Source organism: Petromyzon marinus, unplaced genomic scaffold (genome assembly GCF_048934315.1).
Source record: "Petromyzon marinus isolate PM22_M1 ecotype Great Lakes invasive population unplaced genomic scaffold, UKy_Petmar_22M1.pri1.0 PM_G_Scaffold_3, whole genome shotgun sequence".
In the NCBI taxonomy this organism is placed as follows: domain Eukaryota; kingdom Metazoa; phylum Chordata; class Hyperoartia; order Petromyzontiformes; family Petromyzontidae; genus Petromyzon; species Petromyzon marinus.
Window position 1 is genome coordinate 1,479,901 of NW_027422872.1, and position 22,186 is coordinate 1,502,086.

Genomic DNA, 22,186 nt, shown 5'->3' on the forward strand with positions numbered 1-22,186 from the left:
ATAAGAATAAGTTGCTGAAATAAGCTTATTTAATAAGCCTAAGTTGCTGAAATAAGCCTATTTAATAAGGCTTTTTAATAAGTCTAAGTTGCTGAAATAAACTTATTTAATAAGCCTAAGTTGCTAAAATAAGCCTATTTAATGAGGCTATTTAATAAGTCTATTTAATAAGCCTATTTAATAAGCCTATTTAATAAGCCTATTTAATAAGCCTATTTAATAAGTCTATTTAATAAGTCTATTTAATAAGTATTTAATGAGCCTATTTAATATGCCTATTTATTGAGCCTATTTAAAAAGCCTATTTATTGAGCCTATTTAATTAGCCTATTTATTGAGCCTATTTAATAAGCCTATTTAATAAGTCTATTTAATAAGCCTATTTAGTAAGCCTATTTAAAAAGCCTATTTATTGAGCCTATTTAATAAGTCTATTTAATAAGCCTATTTAATAAGCTTATTTAATAAGCCTATTTAATAAGTATTTAATGTGCCTATTTAATAAGTCTATTTAATAAGCCTATTTAATAGGCCTATTTAATAAGTCTAAGTTGCTGAAATAAGCCTATGTAATAAGCCTAAGTTGCTGAATAAGCCTATTTAATAAGCCTAAGTTGCTGAAATAAGCCTATTTAATAAGTCTAAGTTGCTGAAATAAGGCTATTTAATAAGCCTAAGTTGCTGAAATAAGCCTATTTAATAAGCCTAAGTTGCTGAAATAAGGCTATTTAATAAGTCTAAGTTGATGAAATAAGCCTATTTAATAAGCCTAAGTTGCTGAAATAAGTATTTTTAATAAGCATAAGTTGCTGAAATAAGCCTATTTAATGAGTCTAAGTTGCTGAAATAAGGCTATTTAATAAGTCTAAGTTGCTGAAATAAGCCTTTTTAATCAGCATAAGTTGCTGAAATAAGCCTATTTAATAAGCTCAAGTTGCTGAAATAAGCCTACTTAATTAGGCTATTTAATAAGCCTAAGTTGCTGAAATAAGCCTATTTAATAAGCGTAAGTTGCTGAAATAAGGCTATTTAATAAGTCTAAGTTGCTGAAATAAGCCTATTTAATAAGCCTAAGTTGCTGAAATAAGCCCATTTAATAAGCCTATTTAATAAGCCTAAGTTGCTGAAATAAGCCTATTTAATAAGCCTATTTATTAAGCCTATTTAATAAGTATTTAATGTGCCTATTTAATAAGTCTATTTAATAAGCCTATTTAATAGGCCTATTTAATAAGTCTAAGTTGCTGAAATAAACCTATTTAATAAGCCTATTTAACAGGCCTATTTTATAAGTCTAAGTTGCTGAAATAAGCCTATTTAATAAGCCTAAGTTTCTGAATGAGCCTATTTAATAATCCTAAGTTGCTGAAATAAACCTATTTAATAAGCCTAAGTTGCTGAATAAGCCTATTTAATAAGCCTAAGTTGCTGAAATAAGCATATTTAATAAGTCTAAGTTGCTGAAATAAGGCTATTTAATAAGCCTAAGTTGCTGAAATAAGCCTATTTAATAAGCCTAAGTTGTTGAAATAAGCCTATTTAATAAGCATATTTAATAGGCCTATTTAATAAGTCTAAGTTGCTGAAATAAGCCTATTTAATAAGCCTAAGTTGCTGAATGAGCCTATTTAATAAGCCTAAGTTGCTGAAATAAGCCTATTTAATAAGCCTAAGTTGCTGAATAAGCCTATTTAATAAGCCTAAGTTGCTGAATAAACCTATTTAATAAGTCTAAGTTGCTGAAATAAGGCTATTTAATAAGCGTAAGTTGCTGAAATAAGGCTATTTAATAAGTCTAAGTTGCTGAAATAAGCCTATTTAATAAGCCTAAGTTGCTGAAATAAGCCCATTTAATAAGCCTATTTAATAAGCCTAAGTTGCTGAAATAAGCCTATTTAATAAGCCTATTTAATAAGCCTATTTAATAGGCCTATTTAATAAGTCTAAGTTGCTGAAATAAGCCTATTTAATAAGCCTATTTAATAGGCCTATTTAATAAGTCTAAGTTGCTGAAATAAGCCTATTTATAAGCCTAAGTTGCTGAATGAGCCTAATTAATAAGCCTAAGTTGCTGAAATAGGCCTATTTAATAAGCCTAAGTTGCTGAATAAGCCTATTTAATAAGCCTAAGTTGCTGAATAAACCTATTTAATAAGTCTAAATTGCTGAAATAAGCCTATTTAATAAAGCTATTTAATAAGCCTAAGTTGCTGAAATAAACCTGTTTAATAAGGCTATTTAAAAGCATAAGTTGCTGAAATAAGCCTATTAAATAAGCCTAAGTTGCTGAAATAAGCCTATTAAATAAGCCTAAGTTGCTGAATAAGCCTATTTAATAAGCCTAAGTTGCTGAATAAACCTATTTAATAAGTCTAAGTTGCTGAAATAAACCTATTTAAAAATGCTACTTAATAAGCCTAAGTTGCTGAAATAAACCTGTTTAATAAGGCTATTTAATAAGAATAAGTTGCTGAAATAAGCTTATTTAATAAGCCTAAGTTGCTGAAATAAGCCTATTTAATAAGGCTTTTTAATAAGTCTAAGTTGCTGAAATAAACTTATTTAATAAGCCTAAGTTGCTAAAATAAGCCTATTTAATGAGGCTATTTAATAAGTCTATTTAATAAGCCTATTTAATAAGCCTATTTAATAAGCCTATTTAATAAGCCTATTTAATAAGTCTATTTAATAAGTCTGTTTAATAAGTAATTAATGAGCCTATTTAATATGCCTATTTATTGAGCCTATTTAAAAAGCCTATTTATTGAGCCTATTTAATAAGCCTATTTATTGAGCCTATTTAATAAGCATATTTAATAAGTCTATTTAATAAGCCTATTTAGTAAGCCTATTTAATAAGCCTATTTATTGAGCCTATTTAATAAGTCTATTTAATAAGCCTATTTAATGAGCTTATTTAATAAGCCTATTTAATAAGTATTTAATGTGCCTATTTAATAAGTCTATTTAATAAGCCTATTTAATAGGCCTATTTAATAAGTCTAAGTTGCTGAAATAAGCCTATGTAATAAGCCTAAGTTGCTGAATAAGCCTATTTAATAAGCCTAAGTTGCTGAAATAAGCCTATTTAATAAGCCTAAGTTGCTGAAATAAGGCTATTTAATAAGTCTAAGTTGCTGAAATAAGCCTATTTAATAAGCCTAAGTTGCTGAAATAAGTATTTTTAATAAGCATAAGTTGCTGAAATAAGCCTATTTAATGAGTCTAAGTTGCTGAAATAAGGCTATTTAATAAGTCTAAGTTGCTGAAATAAGCCTTTTTAATCAGCATAAGTTGCTGAAATAAGCCTATTTAATAAGCTCAAGTTGCTGAAATAAGCCTACTTAATTAGGCTATTTAATAAGCCTAAGTTGCTGAAATAAGCCTATTTAATAAGCGTAAGTTGCAGAAATAAGGCTATTTAATAAGTCTAAGTTGCTGAAATAAGCCTATTTAATAAGCCTAAGTTGCTGAAATAAGCCCATTTAATCAGCCTATTTAATAAGCCTAAGTTGCTGAAATAAGCCTATTTAATAAGCCTATTTATTAAGCCTATTTAATAAGTATTTAATGTGCCTATTTAATAAGTCTATTTAATAAGCCTATTTAATAGGCCTATTTAATAAGTCTAAGTTGCTGAAATAAACCTATTTAATAAGCCTATTTAACAGGCCTATTTAATAAGTCTAAGTTGCTGAAATAAGCCTATTTAATAAGCCTAAGTTTCTGAATGAGCCTATTTAATAATCCTAAGTTGCTGAAATAAGCCTATTTAATAAGCCTAAGTTGCTGAATAAGCCTATTTAATAAGCCTAAGTTGCTGAAATAAGCATATTTAATAAGTCTAAGTTGCTGAAATAAGGCTATTTAATAAGCCTAAGTTGCTGAAATAAGCCTATTTAATAAGCCTAAGTTGTTGAAATAAGCCTATTTAATAAGCCTATTTAATAGGCCTATTTAATAAGTCTAAGTTGCTGAAATAAGCCTATTTAATAAGCCTAAGTTGCTGAATGAGCCTATTTAATAAGCCTAAGTTGCTGAAATAAGCCTATTTAATAAGCCTAAGTTGCTGAATAAGCCTATTTAATAAGCCTAAGTTGCTGAATAAACCTATTTAATAAGTCTAAGTTGCTGAAATAAGCCTATTTAATAAGGCTATTTAATAAGCCTAAGTTGCTGAAATAAGGCTATATAATAAGCGTAAGTTGCTGAAATAAGGCTATTTAATAAGTCTAAGTTGCTGAAATAAGCCTATTTAATAAGCCTAAGTTGCTGAAATAAGCCCATTTAATAAGCCTATTTAATAAGCCTAAGTTGCTGAAATAAGCCTATTTAATAAGCCTATTTAATAAGCCTATTTAATAGGCCTATTTAATAAGTCTAAGTTGCTGAAATAAGCCTATTTAATAAGCCTATTTAATAGGCCTATTTAATAAGTCTAAGTTGCTGAAATAAGCCTATTTATAAGCCTAAGTTGCTGAATGAGCCTATTTAATAAGCCTAAGTTGCTGAAATAAGCCTATTTAATAAGCCTAAGTTGCTGAATAAGCCTATTTAATAAGCCTAAGTTGCTGAATAAACCTATTTAATAAGTCTAAGTTGCTGAAATAAGCCTATTTAATAAAGCTATTTAATAAGCCTAAGTTGCTGAATAAGCCTATTTAATAAGTCTAAATTGCTGAAATAAGGCTATTTAATAAGCCTAAGTTGCTTAAATAAGGCTATTTAATAAGTTTAAGTTGCTGAAATAAGCCTATTTAATAAGCCTAAGTTGCTGAAATAAGCATATTTAATAAGGCTATTTAATGAGCCTAAGTTGCTGAAATAAGCCTATTTAATAAGCCTAAGTTTCTGAACTAAGCCTATTTAAAAAGGTATATTTAATAAGTCTAAGTTGCTGAAATAAACCTATTTAAAAATGCTATTTAATAAGCCTAAGTTGCTGAAATAAACCTGTTTAATAAGGCTATTTAATAAGCATAAGTTGCTGAAATAAGCTTATTTAATAAGCCTAAGTTGCTGAAATAAGCCTATTTAATAAGTCTAAGTTGCTGAAATAAACCTATTTAATAAGCCTAAGTTGCTAAAATAAGCCTATTCAATGAGGCTATTTAATAAGTCTATTTAATAAGCCTATTTAATAAGCCTATTTTATAAGCCTATTTAATAAGCCTATTTAATACGCCTATTTAATAAACATATTTAATAAGTATTTAATGAGCCTATTTAATAAGTCTATTTAATAAGCCTTTTTAATAAGCCTATTTAATAAGTCTATTTAATAAGCCTATTTAATAAGTCTATTTAATAAGTCTATTTAATAAGCCTATTTAATAAGTATATAATGAGCCTATTTAATAAGCCTATTTATTGAGCCTATTTAATAAGCCTATTTATTGAGCCTATTTAATAAGCCTATTTATTGAGCCTATTTAATACGCCTATTTATTGAGCCTATTTAATAAGACTATTTAATAAGTCTATTTAATAAGCCTATTTAATAAGCCTATTTAATAAGTCTATTTATTGAGCCTATTTAATAAGACTATTTAATAAGCCTATTTATTGAGCCTATTTAATAAGTCTATTTAATAAGCATATTTAATAAGACTAATTAATAAGTATTTAATGAGCCTATTTAATAAGTCTATTTAATAAGCCTATTTAATAGGCCTATTTAATAAGTCTAAGTTGCTGAAATAAGCCTATTTAATAAGCCTATTTAATAGGCCTATTTAATAAGTCTAAGTTGCTGAAATAAGCCTATTTAATAAGCCTAAGTTTCTGAATGAGCCTATTTAATAAGCCTAAGTTGCTGAAATAAGCCTATTTAATAAGCCTAAGTTGCTGAATAAGCCTATTTAATAAGCCTAAGTTGCTGAAATAAGCCTATTTAATAAGTTTAAGTTGCTGAAATAAGGCTATTTAATAAGCCTAAGTTGCTGAAATAAGCCTATTTAATAAGCCTAAGTTGCTGAAATAAGTATATTTAATAAGCATAAGTTGCTGAAATAAACCTATTTAATGAGTCTAAGTTGCTGAAATAAGGCTATTTAATAAGTCTAAGTTGCTGAAATAAGCCTTTTTAATCAGCGTAAGTTGCTGAAATAAGTCTATTTAATAATCCCAAGTTGCTGAAATAAGCCTACTTAATTAGGCTATTTAATAAGCCTAAGTTGCTGAAATAAGCCTATTTAATAAGCGTAAGTTGCTGAAATAATGCTATTTAATAAGTCTAAGTTGCTGAAATAAGCCTATTTAATAAGCCTAAGTTGCTGAAATAAGCCTATTTAATAAGCCTATTTAATAGGCCTATTTAATAAGTCTAAGTTGCTGAAATAAGCCTATTTAATAAGCCTATTTAATAGGCCTATTTAATAAGTCTAAGTTGCTGAAATAAGCCTATTTATAAGCCTAAGTTGCTGAATGAGCCTATTTAATAAGCATAAGTTGCTGAAATAAGCCTATTTAATAAGCCTAAGTTGCTGAATAAGCCTATTTAATAAGCCTAAGTTGCTGAATAAACCTATTTAATAAGTCTAAGTTGCTGAAATAAGTCTATTTAATAATCCTAAGTTGCTGAAATAAGCCTACTTAATTAGGCTATTCAATAAGCCTAAGTTGCTGAAATAAGCCTATTTAATAAGCGTAAGTTGCTGAAATAAGGCTATTTAATAAGTCTAAGTTGCTGAAATAAGCCTATTTAATAAGCCTATTTAATAAGCCTATTTAATAGGCCTATTTAATAAGTCTAAGTTGCTGAAATAAGCCTATTTAATAAGCCTATTTAATAGGCCTATTTAATAAGTCTAAGTTGCTGAAATAAGCCTATTTATAAGCCTAAGTTGCTGAATGAGCCTATTTAATAAGCCTAAGTTGCTGAAATAAGCCTATTTAATAAGACTAAGTGGCTGAATAAGCCTATTTAATAAGCCTAAGTTGCTGAATAAACCTATTTAATAAGTCTAAGTTGCTGAAATAAGCCTATTTAATAAAGCTATTTAATAAGCCTAAGTTGCTGAATAAGCCTATTTAATAAGTCTAAATTGCTGAAATAAGGCTATTTAATAAGCATAAGTTGCTGAAATAAACCTATTTAATGAGTCTAAGTTGCTGAAATAAGGCTATTTAATAAGTCTAAGTTGCTGAAATAAGCCTTTTTAATCAGCGTAAGTTGCTGAAATAAGTCTATTTAATAATCCCAAGCTGCTGAAATAAGCCTACTTAATTAGGCTATTTAATAAGCCTAAGTTGCTGAAATAAGCCTATTTAATAAGCGTAAGTTGCTGAAATAATGCTATTTAATAAGTCTAAGTTGCTGAAATAAGCCTATTTAATAAGCCTAAGTTGCTGAAATAAGCCTATTTAATAAGCCTATTTAATAGGCCTATTTAATAAGTCTAAGTTGCTGAAATAAGCCTATTTAATAAGCCTATTTAATAGGCCTATTTAATAAGTCTAAGTTGCTGAAATAAGCCTATTTATAAGCCTAAGTTGCTGAATGAGCCTATTTAATAAGCATAAGTTGCTGAAATAAGCCTATTTAATAAGCCTAAGTTGCTGAATAAGCCTATTTAATAAGCCTAAGTTGCTGAATAAACCTATTTAATAAGTCTAAGTTGCTGAAATAAGTCTATTTAATAATCCTAAGTTGCTGAAATAAGCCTACTTAATTAGGCTATTCAATAAGCCTAAGTTGCTGAAATAAGCCTATTTAATAAGCGTAAGTTGCTGAAATAAGGCTATTTAATAAGTCTAAGTTGCTGAAATAAGCCTATTTAATAAGCCTATTTAATAGGCCTATTTAATAAGTCTAAGTTGCTGAAATAAGCCTATTTATAAGCCTAAGTTGCTGAATGAGCCTATTTAATAAGCCTAAGTTGCTGAAATAAGCCTATTTAATAAGACTAAGTGGCTGAATAAGCCTATTTAATAAGCCTAAGTTGCTGAATAAACCTATTTAATAAGTCTAAGTTGCTGAAATAAGCCTATTTAATAAAGCTATTTAATAAGCCTAAGTTGCTGAATAAGCCTATTTAATAAGTCTAAATTGCTGAAATAAGGCTATTTAATAAGCCTAAGTTGCTGAAATAACGCTATTTAATAAGTTTAAGTTGCTGAAATAAGCCAATTAATAAGCCTAAGTTGCTGAAATAAGCATATTTAATAAGGCTATTTAATGAGCCTAAGTTGCTGAAATAAGCCTATTTAATAAGCCTAAGTTTCTGAACTAAGCCTATTTAAAAAGGTATATTTAATAAGTCTAAGTTGCTGAAATAAGCCTATTTAATAAGCCTAAGTTGCTGAAATAAGGCTATTTAATAAGTCTAAGTTGCTGAAATAAGCCTATTTAATAAGCCTAAGTTGCTGAAATAAGTATTTTTAATAAGCATAAGTTGCTGAAATAAGCCTATTTAATGAGTCTAAGTTGCTGAAATAAGGCTATTTAATAAGTCTAAGTTGCTGAAATAAGCCTTTTTAATCAGCATAAGTTGCTGAAATAAGCATATTTAATAAGCTCAAGTTGCTGAAATAAGCCTACTTAATTAGGCTATTTAATAAGCCTAAGTTGCTGAAATAAGCCTATTTAATAAGCGTAAGTTGCTGAAATAAGGCTATTTAATAAGTCTAAGTTGCTGAAATAAGCCTATTTAATAAGCCTAAGTTGCTGAATAAGCCTATTTAATAAGCCTAAGTTGCTGAAATAAGCCTATTTAATAAGTTTAAGTTGCTGAAATAAGGCTATTTAATAAGCCTAAGTTGCTGAAATAAGCCTATTTAATAAGCCTAAGTTGCTGAAATAAAGCTATTTAATAAGTCTAAGTTGCTGAAATAAGCCTATTTAATAAGCCTAAGTTGCTGAAATAAAGCTATTTAATAAGTCTAAGTTGCTGAAATAAGCCTATTTAATAAGCATAAGTTGCTGAAATAAACCTATTTAATGAGTCTAAGTTGCTGAAATAAGGCTATTTAATAAGTCTAAGTTGCTGAAATAAGCCTTTTTAATCAGCGTAAGTTGCTGAAATAAGGCTATTTAATAAGTCTAAGTTGCTGAAATAAGCCTATTTAATAAGCCTAAGTTGCTGAATAAGCCTATTTAATAAGCCTAAGTTGCTGAAATAAGCCTATTTAATAAGTTTAAGTTGCTGAAATAAGGCTATTTAATAAGCCTAAGTTGCTGAAATAAGCCTATTTAATAAGCCTAAGTTGCTGAAATAAAGCTATTTAATAAGTCTAAGTTGCTGAAATAAGCCTATTTAATAAGCCTAAGTTGCTGAAATAAAGCTATTTAATAAGTCTAAGTTGCTGAAATAAGCCTATTTAATAAGCATAAGTTGCTGAAATAAACCTATTTAATGAGTCTAAGTTGCTGAAATAAGGCTATTTAATAAGTCTAAGTTGCTGAAATAAGCCTTTTTAATCAGCGTAAGTTGCTGAAATAAGTCTATTTAATAATCCCAAGTTGCTGAAATAAGCCTACTTAATTAGGCTATTTAATAAGCCTAAGTTGCTGAAATAAGCCTATTTAATAAGCGTAAGTTGCTGAAATAAGGCTATTTAATAAGTCTAAGTTGCTGAAATAAGCCTATTTAATAAGCCTAAGTTGCTGAAATAAGCCCATTTAATAAGCCTATTTAATAAGCCTAAGTTGCTGAAATAAGCCTATTTAATAAGCCTATTTAATAAGCCTATTTAATAGGCCTATTTAATAAGTCTAAGTTGCTGAAATAAGCCTATTTAATAAGCCTATTTAATAGGCCTATTTAATAAGTCTAAGTTGCTGAAATAAGCCTATTTATAAGCCTAAGTTGCTGAATGAGCCTATTTAATAAGCATAAGTTGCTGAAATAAGCCTATTTAATAAGCCTAAGTTGCTGAATAAGCCTATTTAATAAGCCTAAGTTGCTGAATAAACCTATTTAATAAGTCTAAGTTGCTGAAATAAGTCTATTTAATAATCCCAAGTTGCTGAAATAAGCCTACTTAATTAGGCTATTTAATAAGCCTAAGTTGCTGAAATAAGCCTATTTAATAAGCGTAAGTTGCTAAAATAAGGCTATTTAATAAGTCTAAGTTGCTGAAATAAGCCTATTTAATAAGCCTATTTAATAAGCCTATTTAATAGGCCTATTTAATAAGTCTAAGTTGCTGAAATAAGCCTATTTAATAAGCCTATTTAATAGGCCTATTTAATAAGTCTAAGTTGCTGAAATAAGCCTATTTATAAGCCTAAGTTGCTGAATGAGCCTATTTAATAAGCGTAAGTTGCGGAAATAAGGCTATTTAATAAGTCTAAGTTGCTGAAATAAGCCTATTTAATAAGCCTAAGTTGCTGAATAAGCCTATTTAATAAGCCTAAGTTGCTGAAATAAGCCTATTTAATAAGTTTAAGTTGCTGAAATAAGGCTATTTAATAAGCCTAAGTAGCTGAAATAAGCCTATTTAATAAGCCTAAGTTGCTGAAATAAAGCTATTTAATAAGTCTAAGTTGCTGAAATAAGCCTATTTAATAAGCCTAAGTTGCTGAAATAAGTATATTTAATAAGCATAAGTTGCTGAAATAAACCTATTTAATGAGTCTAAGTTGCTGAAATAAGGCTATTTAATAAGTCTAAGTTGCTGAAATAAGCCTTTTTAATCAGCGTAAGTTGCTGAAATAAGTCTATTTAATAATCCCAAGTTGCTGAAATAAGCCTACTTAATTAGGCTATTTAATAAGCCTAAGTTGCTGAAATAAGCCTATTTAATAAGCGTAAGTTGCTGAAATAAGGCTATTTAATAAGTCTAAGTTGCTGAAATAAGCCTATTTAATAAGCCTAAGTTGCTGAAATAAGCCCATTTAATAAGCCTATTTAATAAGCCTAAGTTGCTGAAATAAGCCTATTTAATAAGCCTATTTAATAAGCCTATTTAATAGGCCTATTTAATAAGTCTAAGTTGCTGAAATAAGCCTATTTAATAAGCCTATTTAATAGGCCTATTTAATAAGTAAAAGTTGCTGAAATAAGCCTATTTATAAGCCTAAGTTGCTGAATGAGCCTATTTAATAAGCATAAGTTGCTGAAATAAGCCTATTTAATAAGCCTAAGTTGCTGAATAAGCCTATTTAATAAGCCTAAGTTGCTGAATAAACCTATTTAATAAGTCTAAGTTGCTGAAATAAGTCTATTTAATAATCCCAAGTTGCTGAAATAAGCCTACTTAATTAGGCTATTTAATAAGCCTAAGTTGCTGAAATAAGCCTATTTAATAAGCGTAAGTTGCTGAAATAAGGCTATTTAATAAGTCTAAGTTGCTGAAATAAGCCTATTTAATAAGCCTATTTAATAAGCCTATTTAATAGGCCTATTTAATAAGTCTAAGTTGCTGAAATAAGCCTATTTAATAAGCCTATTTAATAGGCCTATTTAATAAGTCTAAGTTGCTGAAATAAGCCTATTTATAAGCCTAAGTTGCTGAATGAGCCTATTTAATAAGCCTAAGTTGCTGAAATAAGCCTATTTAATAAGCCTAAGTTGCTGAATAAGCCTATTTAATAAGCCTAAGTTGCTGAATAAACCTATTTAATAAGTCTAAGTTGCTGAAATAAGCCTATTTAATAAAGCTATTTAATAAGCCTAAGTTGCTGAAATAAGGCTATTTAATAAGTTTAAGTTGCTGAAATAAGCCTATTTAATAAGCCTAAGTTGCTGAAATAAGCATATTTAATAAGGCTATTTAATGAGCCTAAGTTGCTGAAATAAGCCTATTTAATAAGCCTAAGTTTCTGAACTAAGCCTATTTAAAAAAGTATATTTAATAAGTCTAAGTTGCTGAAATAAGCCTATTTAATAAGCCTTAGTTGCTGAAATAAGGCTATTTAATAAGTCTAAGTTGCTGAAATAAGCCTATTTAATAAGCCTAAGATGCTGAAATAAGTATTTTTAATAAGCATAAGTTGCTGAAATAAGCCTATTTAATGAGTCTAAGTTGCTGAAATAAGGCTATTTAATAAGTCTAAGTTGCTGAAATAAGCCTTTTTAATCAGCATAAGTTGCTGAAATAAGCCTATTTAATAAGCTCAAGTTGCTGAAATAAGCCTACTTAATTAGGCTATTTAATAAGCCTAAGTTGCTGAATGAGCCTATTTAATAAGCCTAAGTTGCTGAAATAAGCCTATTTAATAAGCCTAAGTTGCTGAATAAGCCTATTTAATAAGCCTAAGTTGCTGAATAAACCTATTTAATAAGTCTAAGTTGCTGAAATAAGCCTATTTAATAAAGCTATTTAATAAGCCTAAGTTGCTGAATAAGCCTATTTAATATGTCTAAATTGCTGAAATAAGGCTATTTAATAAGCCTAAGTTGCTGAAATAAGGCTATTTAATAAGTTTAAGTTGCTGAAATAAGCCTATTTATAAGCCTAAGTTGCTGAATGAGCCTATTTAATAAGCCTAAGTTGCTGAAATAAGCCTATTTAATAAGCCTAAGTTGCTGAATAAGCCTATTTAATAAGCCTAAGTTGCTGAATAAACCTATTTAATAAGTCTAAGTTGCTGAAATAAGCCTATTTAATAAAGCTATTTAATAAGCCTAAGTTGCTGAATAAGCCTATTTAATAAGTCTAAATTGCTGAAATAAGGCTATTTAATAAGCCTAAGTTGCTGAAATAAGGCTATTTAATAAGTTTAAGTTGCTGAAATAAGCCTATTTAATAAGCCTAAGTTGCTGAAATAAGCATATTTAATAAGGCTATTTAATGAGCCTAAGTTGCTGAAATAAGCCTATTTAATAAGCCTAAGTTTCTGAACTAAGCCTATTTAAAAAAGTATATTTAATAAGTCTAAGTTGCTGAAATAAGCCTATTTAATAAGCCTAAGTTGCTGAAATAAGGCTATTTAATAAGTCTAAGTTGCTGAAATAAGCCTATTTAATAAGCCTAAGTTGCTGAAATAAGTATTTTTAATAAGCATAAGTTGCTGAAATAAGCCTATTTAATGAGTCTAAGTTGCTGAAATAAGGCTATTTAATAAGTCTAAGTTGCTGAAATAAGCCTTTTTAATCAGCATAAGTTGCTGAAATAAGCCTATTTAATAAGCTCAAGTTGCTGAAATAAGCCTACTTAATTAGGCTATTTAATAAGCCTAAGTTGCTGAAATAAGCCTATTTAATAAGCGTAAGTTGCTGAAATAAGGCTATTTAATAAGTCTAAGTTGCTGAAATAAGCCTATTTATAAGCCTAAGTTGCTGAATGAGCCTATTTAATAAGCCTAAGTTGCTGAAATAAGCCTATTTAATAAGCCTAAGTTGCTGAATAAGCCTATTTAATAAGCCTAAGTTGCTGAATAAACCTATTTAATAAGTCTAAGTTGCTGAAATAAGCCTATTTAATAAAGCTATTTAATAAGCCTAAGTTGCTGAATAAGCCTATTTAATATGTCTAAATTGCTGAAATAAGGCTATTTAATAAGCCTAAGTTGCTGAAATAAGGCTATTTAATAAGTTTAAGTTGCTGAAATAAGCCTATTTAATAAGCCTAAGTTGCTGAAATAAGCATATTTAATAAGGCTATTTAATGAGCCTAAGTTGCTGAAATAAGCCTATTTAATAAGCCTAAGTTTCTGAACTAAGCCTATTTAAAAAGGTATATTTAATAAGTCTAAGTTGCTGAAATAAACCTATTTAAAAATGCTATTTAATAAGCCTAAGTTGCTGAAATAAACCTGTTTAATAAGGCTATTTAATAAGCATAAGTTGCTGAAATAAGCCTATTTAATAAGCCTAAGTTGCTGAATAAGCCTATTTAATAAGCCTAAGTTGCTGAATAAACCTATTTAATAAGTCTAAGTTGCTGAAATAAGTCTATTTAATAATCCCAAGTTGCTGAAATAAGCCTACTTAATTAGGCTATTTAATAAGCCTAAGTTGCTGAAATAAGCCTATTTAATAAGCGTAAGTTGCTGAAATAAGGCTATTTAATAAGTCTAAGTTGCTGAAATAAGCCTATTTAATAAGACTATTTAATAAGCCTATTTAATAGGCCTATTTAATAAGTCTAAGTTGCTGAAATAAGCCTATTTAATAAGCCTATTTAATAGGCCTATTTAATAAGTCTAAGTTGCTGAAATAAGCCTATTTATAAGCCTAAGTTGCTGAATGAGCCTATTTAATAAGCCTAAGTTGCTGAAATAAGCCTATTTAATAAGCCTAAGTTGCTGAATAAGCCTATTTAATAAGCCTAAGTTGCTGAATAAACCTATTTAATAAGTCTAAGATGCTGAAATAAGCCTATTTAATAAGTCTAAATTGCTGAAATAAGGCTATTTAATAAGCCTAAGTTGCTGAAATAAGGCTATTTAATAAGTTTAAGGTGCTGAAATAAGCCTATTTAATAAGCCTAAGTTGCTGAAATAAGCATATTTAATAAGGCTATTTAATGAGCCTAAGTTGCTGAAATAAGCCTATTTAATAAGCCTAAGTTTCTGAACTAAGCCTATTTAAAAAGGTATATTTAATAAGTCTAAGTTGCTGAAATAAACCTATTTAAAAATGCTATTTAATAAGCCTAAGTTGCTGAAATAAACCTGTTTAATAAGGCTATTTAATAAGCATAAGTTGCTGAAATAAGCTTATTTAATAATCAGAATCAGAATCAGAATCAGAAAGGGTTTTATTCGCCATGTAAGTTCACACCGACACGGAATTTACTTTGGCAGGATGGTGCATACATTCAACATATAGGAATCTAAAATCTTAAATAAGTTTTAAACAAGTCTTACTATAATAAGGGTTAAAAGTCTAACACTAAGGGGCTGAAGTATATAAAATTAAATAAATATCGAATATAAAATAGCTTTAAGATATAATTTAAAAATACAAATAGGGAAACATAGTTAATATCAGCAACGTGTCGTTATGTAGATCAAATGTTAAAAACAGTGTTAGCCCTTGGCCTTGTTTAACAGGCCAGCAGCAGATGGGAAGAAACTGTTTTTATGGCGTGAGGTTTTGGTCCTGATGGACCGAAGCCTTCTGCCGGAGGGGAGTAGCTGAAACAGAGAGTGTCCAGGGTGGGAGAAATCGGCCATAATCTTCCTCGCTCGCCTCATAGACCTTGTCGTGTGCAGGTCCTCGAGGGTCGGTAGATTGCAGGCAATTACCTTCTCAGCAGTGTGGATGATACGCTGCAGTCTGCTCTTGTCCTTGGCAGTGGCAGCAGTGTACCAGACGGTTATGGAGGAGGTGAGGATGGATTCAATGATCGCTGTATAGAATTGCACCATCATTGTCTTTGGCAGGTTGAATTTCTTCAGCTGCCGTAGAAAGTACATCCTCTGTTGAGCTTTCTTGGTGAGGGAGCTGATGTTCAATTCCCACTTGAGGTCCCGGGAGAGAATAGTGCCCAGGAAGCGGAAGGACTCTACAATTTTTACTGGGGAGTCTAACAGGGTGATGGGGGTGAGTGGTGCTGTATTCTTCCTGAAGTCCACAACCATCTCAACTGTCTTTAGAGCATTTAGCTCTAAGTTGTTCTGGCTACACCAGGTCACCAGATTGTCAGCTTCCCACCTATAGTCAGACTCATCCCCACCAGAGATCAGCCCAATGAGGGTGGTGTCATCCGCAAACTTCAATAGTTTGACGGACAGATGATTGGAGGTGCAGCTGTTGGTATACAGGGAGAAGATCAGAGGGGAAAGGACGCAGCCCTGAGGAGTTCCGGTGCTGATGGACCTGGAGCCAGAGACTTGTGTTCCCAGCTTAACGCACTGCTTCCTGTCAGACAGGAAGTCTGTGATCCATTTACAGGTGGTGTATGGCACGTTCAGCTGGAAGAGCTTGTCCTGAAGCAGGGCAGGGATGATGGTGTTGAAGGCAGAGCTGAAGTCCACAAACAGGATCCTGGCGTAGGATGCTGGGGCGTCCAGATGCTGTAGGGTGAAGTGGAGGGCCATGTTAACTGCATCGTCCACAGACCTGTTGGCTCTGTAGGCAAACTGAAGGGGGTCCAGGAGAGGGTCTGTGATGGCTTTGAGGTGTGCCAGGACCAGGCGCTCAAAAGACTTCATTACCACAGATGTAAGGGCGACCGGTCTGTAATCATTTAGTCCTGTTGGCCTTAGCTTTTTGGGCACAGGGATGATGGTGGAGGACTTGAGACAGGCTGGTACATGGCATGTCTCCAGGGAGGTGTTAAAGATGTTGGTGAACACCGGAGACAGCTGGTCAGCGCAGTGCCTGAGGGTGGCTGGAGAGACAGAGTCCGGCCCGGCTGCTTTGCGTGGATTCTGCCTCTTGAAAAGTCTATTAACTTCTCCCTCCTGAAAGGAGATAGTCGTCTCTGTAGTATTGGTGGGGGATGGGGCCTCTTGGGTTGGAAGGGGTGGTTCAGGACAGTCCAATTGTCTTTCAAATCTACAGTAGAACTCGTTCAGGTCGTTGGCTAGGCGGGAGTCGTTAGTGGTGTGGGGGGCTCTGGGTTTGTAGTTGGTGATCTGCCTGAGCCCTCTCCAGACAGAAGCAGCGTCGTTTGTAGAGAACTGGTGTTTTAGTCTCTCTGAGTACAGTCGTTTAGCCTCTCTCACCGCTTTGCTAAACCTGTTCTTCGACTCCTTGAATCTGTCTCTATCTCCACTCCTAAACGCTTCCTCCTTCTCCAACCTCAACCTTCTGAGCTTTGCTGAGAACCAGGGCTTATTGTTGTTAAAGTTCACCCTGGTACGTGTTGGGATACAGCAGTCCTCACAGAAGCTGATGTAGGACGTCACAGCCTCTGTGAGTTCATCCAGACTATTGGTAGCAGTCGTGAACATATCCCAGTCAGTACAGTCTAAGCACGCCCGCAAATCTTCCACAGCCTCACTGGTCCACTGTTTAGATGTCCTCACAGCAGGTTTACAGAGTTTTAGTTTCTGCCTGTATGTAGGAATCAGGTGGACCATGGCATGGTCAGAGTGTCCTAGTGCTGCTCGGGGGACGGCGTGGTAGGCTCTACTGACTGTAGTGTAGCAGTGATCCAGAGTGTTCCCTTCTCTGGTTGGGCATTTAATGAATTGTATGTATTTGGGGAGTTCGTGACTGAGATTACCTTTGTTAAAGTCGCCAAGTACGATAACCAACGAATCTGGATTTGCTCGCTCCACACTCAGAATCTGATCGGCGAGCATGCGTTGGGCCTCTTTAACCTGAGGACAAGGCGGCAAATAAACTCCGACCAAAATGAGCGACGCGAACTCGCGAGGCGAGTAAAACGGTTTACAGGTTATAAAAATTGATTCAAGGAGTGGAGAACAATGTTGCAGAATCACTGTGACATCTACACACCAGCCACTGTTAATGTAAAAACAAATACCACCGCCTTTCGTCTTGCCGGAGAGTGCTATGTCACGATCCGATCTTACAAGATGGAATCCTGCTAGTTGTAGCGAAGTGTCCGGAATCAAATCACACAGCCATGTTTCCGTGAAGCACAATGCAGAAGCTGAAAGAAAGTCTTTGTTTTTTACCATCAGTAGCTGAAGTTCATCCATTTTGTTGTACAGTGAACGTACGTTGGAGAGGAAAAAGCTCGGAAGCACTGTTCGGATCCCGCGTCTGCGTAGCCGTACTAGAGCCCCCGACCGTTTACCCCTTGGGCGGCGTTTCGTTGCTTGAGCAAAGCCTAGCGCGGCATTGACTAGAATACCTACTAATTCTGCCGCTGGAAGCAGAAAAGTAGGAATTAAATCCACAGGAGTTGTTTCCCTGATATTTAAAAGTTCGTCTCTTGTTAGAGAACTCCGAAAATCTTGGCAAAACACTGAATTGACAGACAAAACAAGACAAAACAGGGCGCACCGACCGGCTGAGGCTACCATCATCAGCGCCATCTTCGCACCAGCACGGGTGTGCTGAACAGCAGGACTCTCTCACCAGCACTGGTGTGTTGAACAGTAGGCCCCTCTCACCAGCATGGGAGTGGTGAACAGCAGGCCCCTCTCACCAACACGGGTGTGATGAACAGTAGGCCTCTCTCACCAGCATGGCAGTGAACAGCAGGCCCCTCTCACCAACACGGGGGTGATGAACAGCACGCCCCTCACACCAGCACGGGTGTGATGAATAGTAGGCCTCTCTCACCAGCACGGGTGTGATGAACAGCAGGCCCCTCTCACCAGCACGGGTGTGTTGAACAGCAGGCCCCTCTCACCAGCACGGGTGTGTTGAACAGCAGGCCCCTCTCACCAGCACGGGTGTGTTGAACAGCAGGCCCCTCTCACCAGCACGGGTGTGCTGAACAGTAGGCCCCTCTCACCAGCACGGGTCTGTTGAACAGCAGGCCCCTCTCACCAGCACGGGTGTGCTGAACAGTAGGCCCCTCAACACGGGTGTGCTGAACAGCAGGCCTCTCTCACCAACACGGGTGTGCTGAACAGTAGGCCCCTCAACAGCAGGCCCCTCTCACCAGCACGGGTGTGCTGAACAGCAGGCCCCTCAACACGGGTGTGCTGAACAGCAGGCCTCTCTCACCAGCACCGGTGTGCTGAACAGCAGGCCCCTCTCACCAACACGGATGTGATCAACAGCAGGCCCCTCTCACCAGCATGGGTGTGCTGAACAGCAGGCCTCTCTCACCAGCACGGGTGTGATGAACAGCAGGCCTAAGTTGCTGAAATAAGCCTATTTAATAAGGCTATTTAATAAGCATAAGTTGCTGAAATAAGGCTATTTAATAAGTCTAAGTTGCTGAAATAAGCCTTTTTAATCAGCGTAAGTTGCTGAAATAAGCCTATTTAATAAGCCCAAGTTGCTGAAATAAGCCTACTTAATTAGGCTATTTAATAAGCCTAAGTTGCTGAAATAAGCCTATTTAATAAGCGTAAGTTGCTGAAATAAGGCTATTTAATAAGTCTAAGTTGCTGAAATAAGCCTATTTAATAAGCCTAAGTTGCTGAAATAAGCCTATTTAATAAGCGTAAGTTGCTGAAATAAGGCTATTTAATAAGTCTAAGTTGCTGAAATAATCCTATTTAATAAGCCTATTTAATAAGCCTATTTAATAGGCCTATTTAATAAGTCTAAGTTGCTGAAATAAGCCTATTTAATAAGCCTATTTAATAGGCCTATTTAATAAGTCTAAGTTGCTGAAATAAGCCTATTTATAAGCCTAAGTTGCTGAATGTGCCTATTTAATAAGCCTAAGTTGCTGAAATAAGCCTATTTAATAAGCCTAAGTTGCTGAATAAGCCTATTTAATAAGCCTAAGTTGCTGAATAAACCTATTTAATAAGTCTAAGTTGCTGAAATAAGCCTATTTAATAAAGCTATTTAATAAGCCTAAGTTGCTGAATAAGCCTATTTAATAAATCTAAATTGCTGAAATAAGGCTATTTAATAAGCCTAAGTTGCTGAAATAAGGCTATTTAATAAGTTTAAGTTGCTGAAATAAGCCTATTTAATAAGCCTAAGTTGCTGAAATAAGCATATTTAATAAGGCTATTTAATGAGCCTAAGTTGCTGAAATAAACCTATTTAAAAATGCTATTTAATAAGCCTAAGTTGCTGAAATAAACCTGTTTAATAAGGCTATTTAATAAGCATAAGTTGCTGAAATAAGCCTATTTAATAAGCCTAAGTTTCTGAACTAAGCCTATTTAAAAAGGTATATTTAATAAGTCTAAGTTGCTGAAATAAACCTATTTTAAAATGCTATTTAATAAGCCTAAGTTGCTGAAATAAACCTGTATAATAAGGCTATTTAATAAGCATAAGTTGCTGAAATAAGTATATTTAATAAGCATAAGTTGCTGAAATAAACCTATTTAATGAGTCTAAGTTGCTGAAATAAGGCTATTTAATAAGTCTAAGTTGCTGAAATAAGCCTTTTTAATCAGCGTAAGTTGCTGAAATAAGCCTATTTAATAAGCCCAAGTTGCTGAAATAAGCCTACTTAATTAGGCTATTTAATAAGCCTAAGTTGCTGAAATAAGCCTATTTAATAAGCGTAAGTTGCTGAAATAAGGCTATTTAATAAGTCTAAGTTGCTGAAATAAGCCTATTTAATAAGCCTAAGTTGCTGAAATAAGCCCATTTAATAAGCCTATTTAATAAGCCTAAGTTGCTGAAATAAGCCTATTTAATAAGCCTTTTTAATAATCCTATTTAATAGGCCTATTTAATAAGTCTAAGTTGCTGAAATAAGCCTATTTAATAAGCCTATTTAATAGGCCTCTTTAATAAGTATAAGTTGCTGAAATAAGCCTATTTAATAAGCCTAAGTTGCTGAATGAGCCTATTTAATAAGCCTAAGTTGCTGAAATAAGCCTTTTTAATAAGCCTAAGTTGCTGAAATAAGCCTATTTAATAAGGCTATTTAATGAGCCTAAGTTGCTGAAATAAGCCTATTTAATAAGCCTAAGTTTCTGAACTAAGCCTATTTAAAAAGGTATATTTAATAAGTCTAAGATGCTGAAATAAACCTATTTAAAAATGCTATTTAATAAGCCTAAGTTGCTGAAATAAACCTGTTTAATAAGGCTATTTAAAAGCATAAGTTGCTGAAATAAGCTTATTTAATAAGCCTAAGTTGCTGAAATAAGCCTATTAAATAAGCCTAAGTTGCTGAATAAGCCTATTTAATAAGCCTAAGTTGCTGAATAAACCTATTTAATAAGTCTAGGTTGCTGAAATAAACCTATGTAAAAATGCTACTTAATAAGCCTAAGTTGCTGAAATAAACCTGTTTAATAAGGCTATTTAATAAGAATAAGTTGCTGAAATAAGCTTATTTAATAAGCCTAAGTTGCTGAAATAAGCCTATTTAATAAGGCTTTTTAATAAGTCTAAGTTGCTGAAATAAACTTATTTAATAAGCCTAAGTTGCTAAAATAAGCCTATTTAATGAGGCTATTTAATAAGTCTATTTAATAAGCCTATTTAATAAGCCTATTTAATAAGCCTATTTAATAAGTATTTAATGAGCCTATTTAATATGCCTATTTATTGAGCCTATTTAAAAAGCCTATTTATTGAGCCTATTTAATAAGCCTATTTTTTGAGCCTATTTAATAAGCCTATTTAATAAGTCTATTTAATAAGCCTATTTAGTAAGCCTATTTAATAAGCCTATTTATTGAGCCTATTTAATAAGTCTATTTAATAAGCCTATTTAATAAGCTTATTTAATAAGCCTATTTAATAAGTATTTAATGTGCCTATTTAATAAGTCTATTTAATAAGCCTATTTAATAGGCCTATTTAATAAGTCTAAGTTGCTGAAATAAACCTATTTAATAAGCCTATTTAACAGGCCTATTTAATAAGTCTAAGTTGCTGAAATAAGCCTATGTAATAAGCCTAAGTTGCTGAATAAGCCTATTTAATAAGCCTAAGTTGCTGAAATAAGCCTATTTAATAAGTCTAAGTTGCTGAAATAAGCCTATTTAATAAGCCTAAGTTGCTGAAATAAGGCTATTTAATAAGTCTAAGTTGCTGAAATAAGCCTATTTAATAAGCCTAAGTTGCTGAAATAAGTATTTTTAATAAGCATAAGTTGCTGAAATAAGCCTATTTAATGAGTCTAAGTTGCTGAAATAAGGCTATTTAATAAGTCTAAGTTGCTGAAATAAGCCTTTTTAATCAGCATAAGTTGCTGAAATAAGCCTATTTAATAAGCTCAAGTTGCTGAAATAAGCCTACTTAATTAGGCTATTTAATAAGTCTAAGTTGCTGAAATAAGCCTATTTAATAAGCCTAAGTTGCTGAATGAGCCTATTTAATAAGCCTAAGTTGCTGAAATAAGCCTTTTTAATAAGCCTAAGTTGCTGAAATAAGCCTATTTAATAAGGCTATTTAATGAGCCTAAGTTGCTGAAATAAGCCTATTTAATAAGCCTAAGTTTCTGAACTAAACCTATTTAAAAAGGTATATTTAATAAGTCTAAGATGCTGAAATAAACCTATTTAAAAATGCTATTTAATAAGCCTAAGTTGCTGAAATAAACCTGTTTAATAAGGCTATTTAAAAGCATAAGTTGCTGAAATAAGCTTATTTAATAAGCCTAAGTTGCTGAAATAAGCCTATTAAATAAGCCTAAGTTGCTGAATAAGCCTATTTAATAAGCCTAAGTTGCTGAATAAACCTATTTAATAAGTCTAAGTTGCTGAAATAAGCCTATTTAATAAGGCTATTTAATGAGCCTAAGTTGCTGAATAAGCCTATTTAATAAG